The sequence below is a fragment of the Stegostoma tigrinum genome, chromosome 7, assembly GCF_030684315.1.
Source record: "Stegostoma tigrinum isolate sSteTig4 chromosome 7, sSteTig4.hap1, whole genome shotgun sequence".
NCBI classification, from domain to species: Eukaryota; Metazoa; Chordata; class Chondrichthyes; order Orectolobiformes; family Stegostomatidae; genus Stegostoma; species Stegostoma tigrinum.
The window spans coordinates 63,733,928-63,748,113 of NC_081360.1; the positions used below are offsets into that span (position 1 = coordinate 63,733,928).

Consider the following 14,186-nt stretch of genomic DNA (forward strand, 5'->3'; position numbering starts at 1 on the left):
AAACACATTGGCTCCAAATCAATCTCCCATGCCCTGAGAAAAAGAACAGGAAATGACATCACCAACGCAGGAAATGACATCAGCAACCCAAGGAAACCTAAACAGATAAATAGAAAGCGGGACATAACACTAGCGCTTCATCGGAGGCTCACTGATGATGTTACCTAGAATGGTGACGAAACGTCTGAAAACTAACCTTCCAGCTCAGCGAGCAAACTCACATCCATTATCATAATCTAATCGGTAGTTCAATAGGAGCAATTCAAGTAAAGATGCTCCTGAAGCAATGCAAATTAATAATTTTTGATGCAAAGAATGTTTGTGGAATGTTCATTCATTAGCAACCTTATCATTAAATGTAAAGGTGGTGTAGGCGATTGATGACAATACTGTAAAACAGAAAATTGGCAGACGTCTCACTGTACCTGATCTCTTTCACACTAAAGTTCACAGAATATTAAGCAACTCAACCATTTTTTTGAGACCTGTTTTCTCTTGTCACTATTGCCTGTACTTGAGGTGAATTGAAAAGTCTTGGCAATATTTCCAAGCCAATGGAAAAAGAACTGGCACAGAATATAGTATGCTGCTGACTTGCCTAGAGACCAATTTCACTCCTTTCACATGGTATTTGCAGTGCAACAGCATAAAGAAGGTATTGAAGTCTGTGAAGGTCAGCTTTCTCTTCATTTTTCTTTGCTTTCTCTTCTTGATAGCGGAGGATTAGTTCTTCTGTCAAAGCTAGGTTGCTCCCACAGGTAAAGCTTTGATGCACGGCATGTGACGTAAGCCATATAACAAGCTGAGAGATGCTGAACAAAGGCAGCCTAGTGCTGTGGTGAATTTACTCAAAACAAATTATCCTGTGAATCAGTTAGGGTCTGACGTGTTCTTCTTTAGGTTACATAATCATACAACATTCAAATTTAATGGCACATGTTCAAAATATTAATTTACTTAAGCAACGTGTTATTACCCAGTATGTTCTTGAAACAGAATGACTGTCATAAGAAGTTAGTATTACAACACATACAGTACTGATACCTGTCAAAGCAATTAAGAAAAATAAACCAAACCTATTGGTATTATAGTACCGGATTGATGTCAGAGATTTTAATCTCTTTGTACTCTTCTTTCACACAAAATGACATATTAATTGCCTCTTCAAATTAATCTGACTACAAATTCAAAACACAAGCTCAGCCACATCATGGTTAGGAAATTTCAGACAAACTATTAAGTATTAGCCTATTCTGGTCTTCAGTATTCCTGTAAGTCACTTCTCTTTGTAAGTCAAAAGGGGGCGTAACCAGATCGAGGATTACATCATTGGAACATCATTGCAGTTCTGCTAGCAAGTGAATGACAATTTTCTGTAGTGTTTTCAAACTTCACTGTATAACAGGTAAGTTTCACTTTATCTTTCAGAGGCATTCACCTACAGATTCCCAGGAAAACGGTTCCATTTTCTTTTAGTGGCTGGGTAGTGTCAAACTAGTACATTTACATGCTTTAGCAACAATGTCATGTCCCTCGTCCACTTCTCTGGATTGAAGGTGACTTAATAGATGAAGAGGGCCAGCAAAGTTCTTGCCACTAAAGGTACCACTTCTTCTGACAGGAGAAGACATACAAACAGGAGCAGGAGCAGGCCTTTTAGCCTCTCTAGCCTGCTTCGCAATTCTATACAGTCAAGTGTGGCCTTAAATCCACACTCCTGCCTACCGCATCCTTCATAGTCAAGAATCTGTTAACTTCTGCCTTAGAAGTGTTCAATAATCCTCCTTCATCTGCTCTTGGGGAAATATAGTTACAGTAACTCATGACCCTCTGAGAAAATATTCCTTCTCGTCTCTACGTTAAATGGCAGGCCCCTTTGTTTGTCAACCATCTCCTATTTCTCATCTCTTTCCCAAGGGGAAGCATCTATTCAGAATTCACTATGTTAAGTTCGCTAAGGATTTTGCCTATTTCAATAAAAGTTACATCCTTACATTCTTCCAAACTTTTCTCATAAGATAATCACCCCGCAACTTTGGAAGCTGTTGAATGGACCTTGTCTGAACAACTTCTCACAAATTTGTATCTTTTCTTAAAAGAAGAGGGCAAGACTGTACACAATATTAAAAGATGTGGTCCCAGCAATACTTTGCACAACTGCAGAAAAATGTTCATATTTTTTATACTGTACTCTCCTTACATCAAACATCACATCATTTGCAGTCCTCGTCACTTGCCTACTAATTTACTATGACTCATATACAGGGACACCTAGATTCCTCTGTAGCTCAGAGTTCATCAACCTCTCCCCATTTAAGCAAAATGCAGTTTTTCTATTCTTCCTGAAGTGGAAAAGTTCACGTCACAATTTCACCTTATACTTCTTGTGCCAAATTTTTGCCTGTAAATTCAGCAACTATGCTTTCAGTTCTATTACTGGATATAAACCATAAATAAGTGTGGCTCCAACTCTTACCTCTAAGACATACCAATTATGGTATCAAGCCAAATCAAAAAACAACTTACCATCTACTACCTGTTAACCAAACTAATTCTCTATCCATGCTAATATGTCACCCATACACCATGAAGTCTATTTTTAATATCGTAACCTCTTAAATTGTACCTTGTCAAAAGCTTGCTGGAAATCTAAGTACAGTACATCCGTCAGTTCCCCTTTATCCATGTTATTTGTTATTTTTCTTAAAGGGCTCAAAAAAATTAGTCAAACACAATTACCCTTTGTCAGAGCTATTTTTCTTTGCCTGAGTGCACTGAAGACTTTCCAGAGTCCTGCTATAACCTCCTTAATAATAGATTTGAGCATTTTACTTACGACAGATATTAGGCTGACTGGCCTGTGGTTTTCTGCTTGTGCTGTCCTCTCTAAATAAACAGAAGTCATTTTCGAGGTTTCTAATCTCATGGGACCTTAACGGAATCTAGGGACTATTGAAAATTTTAAAATTTGATGCTCCACCAGGACGCACTGTTACCGCATTCAAGGAGTCTTCAAGATCCTTAAGGGGGAGGGTGAGCAACCAGCAGTCACGGTACACATCAGTACCAATGACATAGGTAGAAAAAGGAGAGTGAATCTGAAAAACAAGTACAGGGAGTTAGGTTGCAAACTAAAGTCCAAGACAAACAGGGTAGTTGTCTCTGGATTACTACCAGTGCCACGTGATCATGAAGTTAGAAATAGGGAGAGTGCGCAGCGAAACACGTGGTTACAGGGCTGGTGCAGGAGTAAGGGTTTCTATTATGTGGATAATTAGAGCATATTCTGGGGAAGGTGGGGCCTGTACAGTATGGGCCGGTTGCACCTGAACCGGAAGGGCACAAATATCCTGGGAGGAAGGTTTGCTAGAGCTGTACGGGGTGGTTTAAACTAATTTGGCAGCGGGTGGAGAACCAGATTTATAATTCAGAAGATGAGGTATACGGCCAGACACAACAGGGAGTGAGGTGGTTTATAAAAAAATGCTGTTGACGAAGTGTAATTGCGGACGCCGAGATGGTTTAATGTGTGTATACTTCAATGCAAGAAGTATCAGAAATAAAGCAGAATAACTTAGAGCATGGTTCGGCACTCGGAACCACAATGTTGTGGCCATTACAGAAACTTGGGTAACTCGGGGAGAGGAATGGATGTTGGAAATTCCAGGATTTAGATGCTTTAAAAGAAACAGGGAGGGTGGAAGAAGAGGTGGGGGAGTGACATTGCTAGTAAGGGCAGTATAGCAGCTACTGAAAAGGCAGTTCGAGAATAAGATGCCTACAGAGACAACACGGTGTGAAACTAGATGAACACAGCAGGCCAAGCAGCATCAGAGGAGCAGGAAAGCTTGACGTTTCGGGCCGGGATCCTTCTTCAGAAACGTCCCAACCCGAAACGTCAAGCTTTCCCTGCTCCTCTGATGCTGCTTGGCCTGCTGTGTTCATTCAGCTTCACACAGTGTTATCTCATATTCTCCAGCATCTGCAGTTCCTACTATCTCTATCTACAGAGACAGTTTGGGTTGGGGTCAGGAACAAGAAAGGAGCAGTCACTTTGTTGGATTTTTTTTTAAAAACAGGCCCCCTATAGTTGCAGAGAGGTAGAGGAGCGGATTGGGAGGCAGATACTGGAAAGGTGCAGAAGTCACAGGGTTGTAGTCATGGGTGACTTCAACTTTCCAAATATTGATTGGAAATATCTTAGTTGTAATAGTTTGGATGGAGCAGATTTTGTCCAGTGAGTTCAGGAAGGATTCCTGACACAGTTATGAAGAAAGACCAACACGAGGAGCGGCAACTTTGGATTTGGTGCTTGGTGACGACCTCATTAGGGGCATTTAAGCGGCTAGGCAAATGTGGACGATAGTATAAGGTAGCAGGTTTATGGTAAAAGTTCAGCACAACATCGTGGGCCGAAGGGCCTGGACTGTGCTGTACTGTTCTATGCTCTGTGTTCTAAAGAGGAGGACAGGTAATCCAAATGGGTTGAAGAGCTCTGAAGATGATGTTAGGAAAGTCATTAGTGTTGAAGACCAATGATTTCTAGGATTTTAACTTGTGACTTCCCTTCTACACCAATTCACTGTTCCAAATAAAAGGTGACTCACCTGTGAAATAGTTACAGTTCAAAAGTAGGTATTTTAATTGATAGGTCGTAACATACACTCACCTTGAAGGTCTTTCAAACTTTCAGCTCATGGAGATTTACTGGCTAGGTCCTGATTTTCTTTGGCATGATTCTTCAGCTCTTCGGTGTTGGCTCAGTTTACCTAAGAAAATAAATTGTAAAATTAGCTAAACATCTGGCTGTTTGGATAAGCAGCAAACTAATTACATTTTAAATACTTCAAAATAGCTTGTCAGCACTATTCATCCACATCCAGTAGTTGTTGAATTTTTAATTGTTTCCTTACAAAACTCTGAAATACCTGCAATTTCAAACTTGCGTATCACAATTGTTCTACAGAAAAATTCTTTAAAAAGGCAAAGACAGAACCAATCAAGGCAGTTCATTAAGATTTCCAGAAGTGAGTCATTGCCCGAATACTCATGATGGAGGCTATCAACACATCGCATTTACTTCCAACAGAACTTGCTATTATAGTATCCTCAGAGCCTGCAACAGCAATTTCAACTGGATATGATTTTGGTCATCAAACGCTGAAACACTCAACATCAAGAGGATGTTTGGGTATGAGCAAAGAATGTGTACACAACCTTGAGGTTTCCAGGCACAATCAGCCAAAAGATCTCAGTAGGAAAGTGAACCTCTTTGATCAAGATCAACAACGGATGCAGAGAAATTGTGAATGCGCATGATGAGAAGTGACACCAGCTGAATAATAGAAAGAATAGCTCTGGGACCTTGCTGCAGTGCAGAAATAGCAATATTCTTAAATCTCGCAAACTTTCTGCACTGTGCCAAAAGAAGCTATTATTGCTTCAGTACTACCCACATTTTGTTTCACTGTTTCTTATTGTTGGCCAAAGACCAGCATTACGACACCTCTGTTTCCAAGCAACCAGCCTTCGCAGCAGTAATCAGCAGAGAGATACAGGACGAATGTAATACAAGACCATTATAGTAGCTGACTAACACTATGTATTGTCAGACATCACATGCTGGATTAAGAGTAATAGTGTGGAAATGCAATCCATGAAGGTAATCGTAGAGTATATAGAAACCCACAGGATAACCAGGGTGCAGCAAATTACACTCCAAGCTTGGAGCAATCCTGAAACCTGTATGAATTGCAGAACGTCATTCTGCTGTATCTGCAGGATAGTAACAAAACAGTTCATTATTGTAAATAAGTTGCCAATCATCTGCTTCATATAAATATAGTCTGCTGACTGCTAGAATTGTACACAGTCACACATCAGTTGAACATCCTGTGGTGATTCTGAAATCTATTAGAGAAAGAATACAGCAGATAAATGTAAATGAAATAGGCAGCGTTGAAAAAGAAGTATAAGTGAAATCTATAAGTAATTAGCTGAAACTCTAAACATTCACGAAGTTAGAGGTTGATGAAACTTACCTAGAACTGCTGTATATGGATACTGTAAGATATAGGAGCAAAATTAGGCCATTCAGCCCACTGAGTCTGCTCCACCATTGAATTATGGTTGATATGTTTCTCAACCCTATTCTCATGCATTCTCCCCGTAACGCCGGATCTCCTCACCAACAAGAACCTCTCCTTCTCGGTCTTAAATATACAGAGTGCCTTGGCTCCACAGCCCTCTGTGGCAACAAGTTCCACAGATTCACCGCCGTCTGTACGGTGAAATTCTTCCTCCATTCAAAGGGCTATCCCTTCACTTTGAGGCTGTCAGATCCGCTCCTAGTCTCTGTTACTAGTGGAAACATCTACTCCATGTCCAACCTATTAAAACCTCTCAGTATTCTGTAAGTTTCAGTCACATCTCCCTTCATTCTTCTAAACTCCATCAAGTACAGACTCAAGAGTCCTCAACCGTTCCTCGTATGACAAGCCCTCCATCTCTGGAATCATTACTGTAGAGCTCCGGAGGACCCTCTCCAAAGCCAGCACATCCATCCTCATACGTGTTGCCCAAATCTGCTCACAATATTACAGATGCAGTCTGACCAGAGCCTTCTACAGCCCCAGCTGTACATCTTTGTTCGTGTATTCCAGCGCTCTTGAAAATGAATTTCATTGGTCTTCTTACCTGCCAACGCACCTGCATGTTAACCTTAAGAGAATCCTGAACTAGAATTCCCAAGTCCTTTTGTGCTTCAGATTTATGAAGACTTTCCCTGTTTAGAAAATAGTCTACACCTCTATTCTTCCTACCAAAATGCACATCCTCACTTTCTCACCTGAAGTCCACTTGCCACTTCTTCGTTCATCCTCTTAGCCAGTCCAAGTCCTTCTGCAGCATTCTAGCTTCCTCAACACTACCTGTCCATCAACCTTTGTGTCATCCACAAACTTAGCAACAATGCCCATGGTTCCTTTGTTAATTTAACATCCTGATCATGAACATATAATGTGAATAGTTATGGTCCCAATATGGACCCCTGCAGAGGTCCAATAGTCACTGGCTACCATCCTGAAAAATTTATGCCTACTCTGCTTTCAACCGGGCAGCCAGTACTCCATCCATGACCTAACCTTGCCCCTAACACCATGGATTCTTATTTTGCGTAGTAGTCTCCTGCGCATCACCTTGTCAAAGGCCTTCCAGAAATCTGAATAGATCATGTCCACTGGTTTTCCTTTGTCTAACTTAGTAATTACCTTTGCAAAAAGAATTCTAACAGATTTGTCAGGTAATATTTCCACTTGCTGAAGCTGTGCTGGACTCTGCCCCTTTTTACCATGCAATTTCAAGTATTCCATATTTTTATCCTCAATGTGAAGTACAGTATGGGCTCCCTGCTTTAAAACTTTAAGACTGTAATGCTGAACTTTCACCTTTATTTTTCTAATTTATATCTAAGATTTTCTACCCCGCTATCTTTGTACCCAAGATGGCACTGGAAGTGGTGACTTTGTACCATTTTTGCCCACTGGATATAACAAACTGCTCTACCTTCAAACCGGAACAGCAAATATAAAAGTCAGCCTCAGGTATCCAGCAATAGTGATACCATCAAGCAGGGCAAGCCATCAATCAATTTCTAATAAGCTTCAAAATTGGACAGCAAAACATGCAGAACTTTCACTATCAAATAAAATGAAGAAGTTTCATATCCTAGAAGTAATGTTATTTTTCCAGGGCTTTTCAAAGTACGTTCGGAGCCCATTCATCCATATATAACACATGTTGAGGGTTTTTACACCCAGACTAATAGCTCAACAGAAAGGTTTTCATCAAATTACTAACATGAAATAGATTGCAGTCTGGCTTCCTTCTCCTGGTGGCAAAAGTTGGGGCTGTCTGAAGTGAGGTACGACCTCTGCACCCGGATCATGCCTGCTCTTTTTTTCAGCTCTCCAGACTGGCGCATTCTTACGACTATCTAGCCAATTACTTCCAAACTGAAGAATTGGCATTTAATTAATCAAAGCAAGATTGCCCAATTTTCTCTGGTGTTTTAGAACGCACATGGCAGAGGAGGAAATTGAGAAACGTAGCACCTTGTCTGTTGCAGGTAGCTGAGCAGCAGTGTGATACTCCTCATTTTCCCTTTCTCTTATTCCTAGAGAAATATGATATTGCGCACTCACCCTGGAGATGGGGTAATGAGCAAGAGAACAAGGCTTATTGCACAAAACATCCTCTCTGAAGCGAATGAATAGCATATCCCAGGATGTACTTCTATCAAATTGTAAGCACAGGATGCACTGGGCGATGAAATTTAACTGATTTATGTCTCACGTTTATATCTCAATTACATTTCACAACTTGAATAAATTACTCTTTAGATTAATCGACCATGAGTTGACATGAAACACTAAATCTTTCTTACATGTATATAACAACAGGTCAGTTTATCATGGTCTTACTCATCATTAAATACAATAGTAAAGTAGTTTCCATGGATGATTCAAATTAGTTTGGCTCATGGATAAGAATTAGTCAAATTGTATTTTTGAACACACAAGCTGGCAGTCCATGTGATAGTGCATCTGTAATCAAACCAGATGGTTCTGTGTTTGATCATTGAGGCTGCCTTTCACTTAGGTTTGCTGGCATCTGCTTGTGGGTTGGCATTGCAGACTATCATAGAGAGAGGGAATTGCTGTATTGTACCAGACTGCTCCCTCTGCTGCGAGGAGGAACTGTGGCCCTATGAGTTCCAAAGGCATCTAGCACCAACAAACTGAAAAGGTTTCGGAAGTGGCCAACAGTCAGAGAAACAAAATTCATTATGTATTTCCGGATCAACCTGTTTAGCGACGCACACCTTTGGAGCACGTGGAACTTCAACCCAAATTTCCTGGCTCAGAGATAGGAGCACTATCACCGTATTACAAGAACCCTTCATAACATTAGATACAGAATGGACTTTTTTTCAGATGGAAAACAGGAAACATAAACATCCAGTTAGAGACAAAAATAATTATTCATAGGAGCTTGCCTATAGCAGCCAGTATCAGTTTCATATTCATCTGAAAATCAAACTAGAATTGGCTTGGATTGCATGCCAGAAAGTAATGTAGGTCAGCCCAGGTAAGGGCAGCAGTTTAGAACATAGAACACAATTGTACAGCACAGAAACAGGCCCTTCAGTCTATGATATTGTGCTGAGCATGCCCCTGAATGAAAATAATCTCTTCTGCCTGCCATTGGTCCTTATCCCTCCATTCTTTGCACATTCATGTGCACATCTAGAAGTTTCCTAAATGCCCCTATCACATCTGCCTCCACCACCACCCCGGCAAAGGTTATCCCCCTAAAAACACATTGACTGTCACGTCTCCTTTGGCCTTCACCCCCCCCCCTCCAACCATTAATGCATGACCCCTAGCATTAGACATTTCAGCCTCCACCGCACAATAGATAACAACTTGAGTTTTTCTAGCCTCTCCTTACAACTCACACCCTCTAAATCCAGGCAGCATCCTGGTAAACCTCTTCTGCACCCTCTCCAAAGCTTCCACATCCTTCCTGTAACGTGGCGACCAGAACCGAATGCAACATTCTAAATGCTGCCTAACCAAAAAGTCTTATAAAGTTGCAAAATGGCATCCTGACTCTTGTACTCAATTCCCCAACCAATAAAGGCAAGCATGCTACATGCCTTCATCACCACCCTATCTACTTGTGTGGCTACTTTCAAAGGAGCTATGGACTTGGGCTCCAAGATCCTTCTGTACACCAATGCTTCTCAGAGTCCTGCCATTAACTGTCTACTTTTCTTTAATATTTGATTTTCTAAAGTGCAGCACCTCACACTTGCCTGGATTAAACTCCATCTGCCATTTTTCTGCCCATACCTGCAACTTATCTACATCCCACCTGTATCCTTTGACAACCTGCTACAATATCTGCAAATCCATTGTGTCGTCTGCAAACTTACTAACCCAACAATCCACATTTTCATCAAAGTCATTTATATTTATCACAAACAGCAGAGGTCCCAGTACGGATCCCTGCGGAACACCACTAGCTGTGGACGTCCAGCCTGATAAACACCCTTCCACCAATACCCTCTATCTTCCATGGGCAAGCCAATTCCGAATCCATGTGGCCAAGGCACCATGGATCCCACGCATCTTAATCTTCTAGCTGAGCCTATCACAAAGGGCCTTGTCGAACACCTTGCTAAAGTCCACATAAACAACATCCACTGCTCTACCCTCATTGAAAAAAATTCAATCAAGACAAGACCTGCCTTGCACAAAGACATGCTGACAGTCCCTAATTAGGCCATGCTTTTCCAAATGTATGTAAATCTTATGCCTAACAATTCTCTCTAATAGGTTCCAATCACTGATGTGAGACTCACTGGTCCAGTTTCCTGGATTATCCCCATTTCACTTCTTGAATAAAGGAACAACATTACCTACTTGCCAGTCCTCTGGGACCTCTCCAGTGTCTAGTGAGGATACAAAGCTCTTGATTAAGGCCCCAGCAATCCCCTGTCTTGCCTCACTCAAAAATCTGGGGTAGATACAATCGGGCCCTTTGCGCTTATCCATCTTAATGCTCTTCAAGAGATCCAACAGCACTTTATCCTTGATTTCAAAATGTTCCATTATATTAGCAAGCTCCACACAAACCTCACTATACTCCATATTGTTTTCCTTGGTGAATACCGCTGTAAAGTATTCATTTAGAATCTCACCCAGATTCTCTGCTTCCAAGCACAATTTCCCTCCATCTTTGAGCAGTCCTACCTTCTCCCTAGTTATCTTCTTGTTTTTAAGAATTCTATAGCGTATTTTAGGATTCTCCTTAACCCTACTTGCCAAGGTGATTTCACAGCCCCTTCTTGCTCTCCTAGCTCCCTGCTTGAGCACTTTCCTGCTGTTCTTATATTCCTCATGGGCCCGTTGATTTTAGCTTCCTAAACATTACATATGTTGATTTTTGACTAAATTCACAAACTGCCACATTTTCTAAAGGTCCCTTACCTTGCCATCCTTATCCTTCCTCCTTACTGTGACATGCCAATCCTGAACACTCGCCAGCTGGTCTTTGAACAGTTTCCATGTGTCAAACGTGGACGTGCCTGATAACAGCTCCTCCCAATTAACGGTCCCTAGCTCCTGCCTAATACTTACATAATTTAGTCTCCTCCAATTTATTACCGTCCCACAAAGGTCCTGACATATCTTTTTTTGTAGTTATCTTAAAGTTTAAGGAGTTGTGAGCATTGTTAACCCACTGAAAGGTGAGTCAACTGGCCAGGCTCATTAGCCAGTATAAGATCCAGTATGGTCCCTCCTCTAGTTGGTTTATCCACATATTGTTTCAAGAAATGGTCTTGCATGTGCTTCCACCCTGTCTAAGCCTCTTGCTCTAAAAGAGTCCCAGTCAATACCAGAGAAGTTAAAGTCATCCACTATGACAACTGTTTTTATTGCACCTTTCCAATACCTATACAATTTGTTCCTCAATCTCTCGGTGGCTGTTGGGAGGCCTACAGGATAATCCAAAGTGATTGTATCCATCCTATTTTTGCGCTCTACCCGTGATAGTCAATCACATTGCTGTGGGTCTTGAGTCACATGTAGGCCCCACCAGATAAGGATCGCAGATTTCCTTCCCTAAAAGGACAACAGTGAACCAGGTGGGTTTCTCCTGACAATCGGTAATAGTTTCATGGTCATCGTTAGACTCTTAATTCCAGATTATTACTGAATTCAAAAGCAACCATCTGTCATGATGGGATTCGAACCTAGGCCCCATGAGGACTAAAAACAAAATTGCTGGAAAAACACAGCAGGTCTGGCAGCGTCCATGAAGGGAAAAACGGAGTTAACGTTTTGGGTCCAGTGACCCTTCCTCAGAACTCAGATTCTGAGGAAGGGTCACCAGACCCGAAACATTAACTCGGCTTTTTACCTTCTCAGATGCTGCCAGACCTGCTGAGCTTTTCTAGTGGCGTCTATTTTTGTTCCTGCTGTACAGCACCTGCAGTTCGTTCATTTCTTCCCCAGAACATTACCTAGGTTTCTGGGTTAATAGTCCAGCAATAATACCACTAGGCCACCGCCTACCCGAAAGTCACGACATCACAGTGCTATTTACTGGTCTGGGCTCTGAGCTCATTTCCCTTACCTTTAGTACTCTTTGCACTGAAGTAAACACACTTCAGCCCATCAGTGCCATTGTGTTCATTGACGTGTCTCTGCCTGAGCTTTCTTTTTGATTTACTGGTTCTAAACGTCTACCTTCCCCTCAATCCCTCCACATGCTGACCTGCTGCTCTGGTTCCCAGCCCCCCACCGCTCTAATTTAAATCCTCCCGAGTAGCACTAGCGAACCTCCTTGAGGTAATATTGGTTCCCCTCCACTTTATTTTCCCCTCACTAAAAAATGCATGAACTAGACACTTTTTATACGACAATGAAAGTAGTTTCATGGTTATTAATAAGAAGAAAAATTCCAAGTTTTATTGATTTCAAATTCCACAACCTTGCACGCTGGGATTTGAACCCAGGTCCCCAGAATATTTCCTAGGTCTCAGGATTATTAGATCGTCACTTCCCTCAGAACCTAGTAACAATAGTGCAATTGCACCTGCATTGCAGCCACTGTCAAGGCCTTTGCCAAGTATTTAGGCTGCTGTATTGGTGAATTTTCAGCAGCATTGCTCTAACAGAATTTATTGTGTCAAATTGTTGTAATTGAAATGTTGCTGTCCCTGACAGTGCAGTCAAGTGCTAATCTCTTGTGCCACTATTAGAACCCACAGATGGGATGCTCTATCAAGTTGCTAGTACCATAAATCACTGCAGTACACAATCATACCACAGTTTTACTGACTCAACTGTATAAAATCATCTGCCCATCAAATTTGGCTTCCTTTAATATAGCAAGTAGACTCGTCCATCTTCATTAACAGAAGAAGTGGGCCTTTGAACTGCATGACTGTTTTCTACAGTAATAAACGTGCATGCTAATTCCACTCTTATGAATGCTGTGTTCCTTAGATTGCATAATAGTCTCAAATTACTGGAGATGCATTACAACTGACGAAAACTGTGCCTCTTTTTCTTGGCTTCTCTGGATGGTGATGTTGGACAAAAGCACTGTATTCAATGTGCTCCCCCATATCTTGGTTGATCTTGAACTGACTTTAGTGCCCGGTCTCTCTAACATGGATAACAAAGTGTGAAGCTCGATGAACACAGCAGGACAAGCATCATCTTAGGAACACAAAAGCTGACGTTTCGGGTTGAGACCCTTCATCAGAAAAGGGGGATGGGGTCAGGGTTTTGAAATAAATAGGGAGAGAGGGGGAGGCGGATAGAAGATGGATAGAGGAGAAGATAAGTGAAGAGGAGACAGACAATTTAAAAGGGGCGGGGATGGAGCCTGTAGAGATGAGTATAGGTGGGGAGGTAGGGAGGGGATAGGTCACTCCGGGGAGGATGGACAGGTCAAAAGGGGCAGGATGAGGCTAGGGAGGCGGGGGGATTAGCTGGGCTGGTTTTGGGGTGCAGTGGGGGGAGGGGAGATGGCCATGGGTGCCCACATGGGCCCAAGCTATACCTGCCTCTTCTTTGTAGGTTATGTGGAACAGTGCCTCTTCTGCACCTACACAGGCCCCAAACCCCACCTCTTCCTCCATTACATTCATGACTGTATCGGGGCTGCCTCATGCTCCCAACAGGAGCTCGAACAGTTCATCCACTTCAACACCTTCCACCCCAACGTCAAGTTCACCTGGACCATCTGCAACACATCCCTCACCTTCCTGGACACCTCTGTCTCCATCTCAGGCAACCAGCCAGAAAGCAATATCCATTTCAAGCCCACCGACTCCCACAGCTACCTAGAGTGCACCTCCTCCCAACCACCCTCCTGCAAAAATTCCATCGCCTCCGCCGCATCTGCTCCCAGGATGAGGCATTCCACTCCTGTACATCCCAGATGCCCTTGTTCTTCAAGGACCGCAACTTGCCCCCTGCAGTGGTCGAGAACGCCCTTAACTGTGTCTCCCGCAACTCATCTCTCACACCCCGTCCACGCAATAACCACCAAAAAGAGGATCCCCCTAGTCCTCACATGCCACCCCAACAACCTCCGGATACACA

At 42.3% G+C, this 14,186-nt stretch overlaps 1 protein-coding gene across 14 annotated transcripts in view; it reads right to left on the reverse strand.

The window, feature by feature from the left end:
- Nucleotides 1–14,186, reverse strand: part of csrnp3 (cysteine-serine-rich nuclear protein 3) — a 273,625-nt gene that overhangs the window by 140,777 nt on the left and 118,662 nt on the right. For 12 of the 14 annotated variants that reach the window (XM_048535103.2, XM_059647334.1, XM_048535094.2 and 9 more), the window contains one exon: nucleotides 4,670–4,769. The gene's annotated coding sequence lies outside the window, so the exon portion shown is untranslated. Of the gene's footprint in view, nucleotides 1–4,669; nucleotides 4,770–5,217; nucleotides 5,276–5,456; nucleotides 5,474–14,186 lie in introns of those variants that run through there. The other 2 variants (XM_048535104.2, XM_048535099.2) reach the window with 2 other exon arrangements.